General features: G+C 43.8%; 1 pseudogene; it reads left to right on the forward strand.

The window, feature by feature from the left end:
• The first annotated feature begins 3,827 nt into the window (after positions 1-3,827).
• On the forward strand, positions 3,828-5,178 carry LOC100715304 (KAT8 regulatory NSL complex subunit 2-like; annotated as a pseudogene).
• The last annotated feature ends 393 nt before the right edge of the window (positions 5,179-5,571 follow it).

The following is a 5,571-nucleotide window of genomic DNA, read 5'->3' on the forward strand; positions in this document are numbered from 1 at the left end:
CGGAATGTTGCTGATCTGCACTTTCACTGATGGGGGAGGCCAACTGTCTAAAACAGAAAGCATTCTTGTTTATGAGAGTAAACAAAGGTCTTCAACACTCGTTCCCTCGCTCACCCAGCCATTACTCATGAGCAACTTCTCAACGCCAGGACCCGGCTTCAGACTGAGGACAGCAAGATGAAAGACACTGCTCTTGACTTGACACGGATTATGCATTTTTGCAGGGTCTTTCATAAGAACAAATTAACAATTGATAGCTTTAAAATTGAATTTGTATCTTTGAAATGTGCTGATAGCTAAGTTAGTCATTTTTCCTTTTTCCCATGCCAATTATTTCGCCCGATGCACTTCGGTATAGACCCTAGGGATCGTGGCCGTTTTCTGAAAACACAACTCCTGCCCAACTTGAAAAAGGCCAGCTAGACTTGGACGTGCATCTGAGTGTTCACATTCCATTTTCCATAGTCACAGTTCTTGCTATGTTTCCAATTAGCTGCAGTAACTGAAATTAATATTCCATTACACTTTTGATCGTGCTTTAATTTAACCAACAATAATGATCAGGGAATAAAATAGCCCAAGTCCTTTGTCTAAGATTCAATGAGTGGAACCATATGCCTGACCTCAACCCTTTGGGGAATGGACATTCAGAAAGTATTTTCATGGCCCCTCAACTTTTTGTTTGTTATTTTTCTGTTGCCTTTTTGGTCTATGTGGTTTTGTTTACTCTACTCACTATATGTGGGAGGCGAGGCTGGAGTTAGGGTTTTGCCCTACTTCTAGAATTATGGCATCTGAGAATGTTGGTCCCATTTGTCATCTATTATGCCTCCTTTCTGTTAAGTATTTATTCCAGAACACTTTGGTCAAAGTGTACATAGAAATTAACCAATTTTTCTTTTCTTATTTTCCTGATTGATGATGGGATGTGTGCACGTTTATGGATCTGACTGTGTCTCTGTGTGTCTGTGTCTGCATGTGTCCATGTCTGTGAATTAACAGATGCATAAACACACTTTAGCAAGTTGATATCTAAATCTCCCACCTACAGTGGGTGGTTGACAATCTGTAACCCAAATAGAACATCAGAGGCATGCAGGGCCCTGTTGGGAGATCTCTGTCATTCTTCACCAGGTGACATGCGGTGGCTTTGAGCCAGACACTCCTGAGAGAAAACTTGGCTTTCTCTCTTAGCAGTGTCTGTCTAGGCAAGTTACTTATTAACCTCTGAGCTTTAGCCTGCTCATTTACACAATGAAAATAACAAGATTTACAGATGATACATGCGCTGAACACAGCAGAGAATTGCTATGACAGACATTCTATCACTGGCAGGCTCATGACTATCATCACGATTTCTGAACTTTCTCCTCCTCTGGTGTTATCACCTGACCTCTCTCGTTTTCTTTTTTAAATTTTCTACTTGCTTTCCCTACTGTTCTCCTCTCTCTTCCTGCCAGTGCCTCAGCTCTATGAATGTTGTTCGAATACATTGCTCACACATACCTACAGCACTCAGAGGTGAGGGTGTCAGGGACTTTTCTTCTCCCTGAACAGCTGAAGGAAAAACAATCAGAGAGAAAGCTATCCGGGAAATACTGCCTTTGTAGAAAGACTCCTACGCATTCCATCAATGCAGTGTGGCTGGCATTACCCTATTAGCCCAAAATGTTAAGTTTCTTTTCTATGGGTATATCAATTCCCAGAAATTTAGCATTCCATCATTCATTTATTTATTCATGTATGACACATATTAAAGATATATAACATCCAGGGCTCTCTTCTCAAGTCAATGCTGTGAAAGGTTTTCTTCTTAGTTATCTTTGTATCAACTCACTCAACCAGAAAATTGTTGGATAAGTAGCAAGTAGATGATGAAGAAACCAAAGTTTCTCATTTTGAAGACATCAAAGGGAAAAAAAAAAACTTTTTCATGAACGTCAGTCATGTATACATACTATAGCTTATTTTTCAGTTAAAATGATTCAGCACCCTCTGTACATCATGTTCAGAACTGGATGCTAAGACGCAAAGATAAACAGTCAAAACTCTGTTCTCCCTTCATCCATTTATTCACTAACAGTACTTTGTACCAGGATTACCCGGGGGCTGCAAAGCCCTGACCAAGAGAGCTTGGACTCTGATGCGATTAACTTACTTCCTAATAAGGAAAATATAAAGGAAAACCAACCAAAATGAGAGAGACACAGACACAGACACAGACAGACAGACAGAATGAATTACATTTATGGTAACGAACCAACCATGGGCTGAGATGGAGAAGACATCTCTCAACAGTTTAGTTTGATACAGATGAAGAACCCAGCCATGACAATGAAATATCTGTTTCTCTGCCTGGCAACCAATAGGTCAATTATTCTTTCTTGCATTCTTTTTTAAGAAGTAATAAAATACTAGAAAAGTAGAAAGGAATCCATAGTGCAATATGAACACGAACAAGCAAATCCACACAGGATCTCAATATTAAAACAGCAATAAGGATGAGCAAGCCATCGTTTCAGAGAAAGGCCATAGAGACCACAGAAAGTTGAAAGTAATGGGCAGGAGCCTGCTGGGAGCCCTTCTGTCTAGCTTGGCCAGTGGAAAGTGGCGGTAGCCTTTATTCAATTTTGTGGTCAAAGCATCACAGGCCACCAAGACTTCGGATCCCCACGTATGCGTCCTTAATACCATCACAATGGCTGTAGGGGCTTCTGTTGTGTGGCCCTTGAATCTGATACTTGTCATGCTGCCAAAGGAACCTTGCCTTGGCATTAAAGGGCACAGGCTCCCTGTCCAACCGTGACACCTATTTTTTCAGAAAGTCACTTTCCACCTCTCAGCCTGAGTTTCCTCTTCTGTACCATGGATACATTTATCAGAGCACAACTACATCAGCAAAACCCAATTGAAATAGTAAAAACAAAAAGAACTTTATTATTGAGACAAGGAGTTTCCAAATCACTGGTAGGGCTACTAAGTGGAAGCTGTATCTCCTGTGCTATATTTCCATGTCCAGCTTCCAGCTGCGAGAACCACTTACCTCAACAACTTCCTTGCAAGCAAGATAGAGGCCTCGCCATGCCTAATCTCTGTCTCACATTTAATTCTATTATTAATCCGAGTCTTGTGGAGTGCAAGGGATAAAACTGAAACTGTATCCAAAATAATAGCTGGGAAAGTTGTGGACAAGGTCATTAGTTGCACAGCCTTTGCTGACCAAGAAGACATACTAAGGTGGTGAGAATGTGTGGAGTACACTAAGTAACACAATTTCCACCGGGACAACAATGTGTTCCAAACAGGATTGTTCAAGGACTGGTGTTTGTGAAGATATTTCCACTTAGTAAAGCAGTTTGACCTGATGCTACCGGCTAGCACTCCATGGGCCCAAAAACTGGGTGCCAGAGGTATTGTGTTCAATCTGGGACGCCCTGAGGCTCTTAACACCTCCCGATGTCCTGAGGCTGGGCCTGGCTTGCAGCATCCCATCCCTTCCACCTGATGGAATTTACTGCCTCATTGTCTGCAGCTCCCTGCTCCCAGGAAGAAAGAGGTCCCTGCTTCCCAACAGCTCGAAGCACTAAGTAGATTGATAAATACTTGATTCATAGGTTCAGACTTATAGCTCTGGTTTTAAAACTCATGGGGGATTATCAGTTCTTCCCAGCAACACTTCACATCTTTTCATTTCTGATAATACACAATGCAATAGGAAAAACAGAATATCAATTTGGTGCTTTTTTTTTAAACCAGTCAAGAAAGACCTCAGAAAGGCAGGGAGCAGGGGCAGGGTGTGCAGGCTGGCGAGTCCTGGAAGTTTTGATATGAACAAGACCAGGGTTTGCATCATGCCAACCAACCGGGGGAGGATCACACCAGTGCCCAGGTCCCAGGAGCCCCTGTCTTGTTTATTCACTCATCGCCCATGCTCTCAGCCTTCCCTGAAATGACAGGAGTTTTGCATTGAGCATATTCTCAAAGATGAGAATGCACCCCTTGGTGTAGTTATGTATCTATGAAGAATGGGAAAAGATGCACTAATGCTGCCCCAAAGCCAGAGAAGAAAGATGGTGTGTCCTTCTGTGCTGACCATGCCCATAGGAATTCCCTAACACTTCATGCTCAGATAGGAGCAACCCAGGTACTGCAGATGAAGCACTGTCATGCCAGGTGAGTTCAGCTAAAGGCCAACTATGAAAGGATCTCACGCCAGATTCCAGAAAGTGTCCTTAGTGAGTCGGCCAAACCTGGACATGCTGGTGTCTACACAGCCCAAGAAGTGGCCCTGATTATGAGTGAGAAGTTCATTCATTTGCAGTTTCGGTACATTGATTGTTTAAACGGCCTCAGTGTCTGCTCAAGGAGGAGAAGCACCAGTCCTTGTACAGCTGCACAGTGGACCACACATCTGTAGGCAGCAGTCCCCTGCCTGGCCCAGAGGGACTTGTAGCCAAAGGACAAGCGAATTTAAAAAGATTAGAAGGTCTCTGGTGCTATTACCAGTGCTGCAGAGCGGAAGCCTTACTGCACAGAGTCCTGTGAAGGAACACAGGATGCTGCCACAGATGGTGCTGCCCAGCAGGCCACAGCACTAGTTCCAGTCGGAGGTGCTTGGCCTTTGTGGATGACATTTGTCCTTCCAATCCTCTCTGATTGATCCCTTCCAATGACCAGACACTGCCTCACCCATATTTCTCAGGATACAAATGAAGTTCTCTTCAAATACTTCCAGGGGTTTGAAGAAGTCCCATGCAATGAAGCAGCTCTTGTGAGTCTTTCCGAGGACTCCTGCTGTGCACTGCCTTCTCAGATGCAGAAGCCTGAGCTGGCGCTGTCTGTGTAGGACAATCTGGGAGCCGGCACCATGGATCTGTCCTGGAGTGCTGCCAAGCTCCAGCCCTCTGGGGGTTCACTATGGGAGCCCAGGGATGACTTGGATGTTGTAGGTGACAGTAGGCAGTGCCCTCCTTGCTTTCTGATCCTTCACTGACCATTGGAGATCATTCAACCAAAGAAATTGCTGAAGGTGCAGTGGATATATCCGGCCAGGTGCAGATGGCTGGAGATGGGTGCCGATCCCAGGAATCACAAAATTCTGAGCAAATCTGTGCATGATGGCCTCAATGTGGATTGGCTACTGTGAACAGGAAACCAGAAGCCCCTTTTATTGGTTGACACTTTATTCTAGGAAGTATTTGATTTGGTGAATTTGAATTTCCTGTTTTTCAAATAAGTATCTCTGGTCATCTCTTATTTAAGCTCTGCCTTACTTTCCTTCTGCGTTAAAGAATGCTACGATCAAATTTGGGGGAAAATGGGTCAGTAGGCTCCAAAAGTTGTGGGTTTCTTCCCATTCTGGGCAAAGAGCATTGAATGAATGTTTGAGACTTTGCCTAGTGGAAAAGACATCTTTGGAACAGTATTTGCTAAGTCATGGGCAAGAATCCACATGGATGACTGGGCAGGGGCTGTGCCTTTGAAATACTGGTGGTCCCAGCATCTGCTTATCTACGACAAAGACCTACATTTCAGCTTCTCCTCATCGCGTCCACTTGATTGAGCAATCTG

The sequence above is a fragment of the Cavia porcellus genome, unplaced genomic scaffold, assembly GCF_034190915.1.
Source record: "Cavia porcellus strain 051 isolate PalLab524CR breed Dunkin Hartley unplaced genomic scaffold, mCavPor4.1 scaffold_17, whole genome shotgun sequence".
NCBI lineage: Eukaryota > Metazoa > Chordata > Mammalia > Rodentia > Caviidae > Cavia > Cavia porcellus.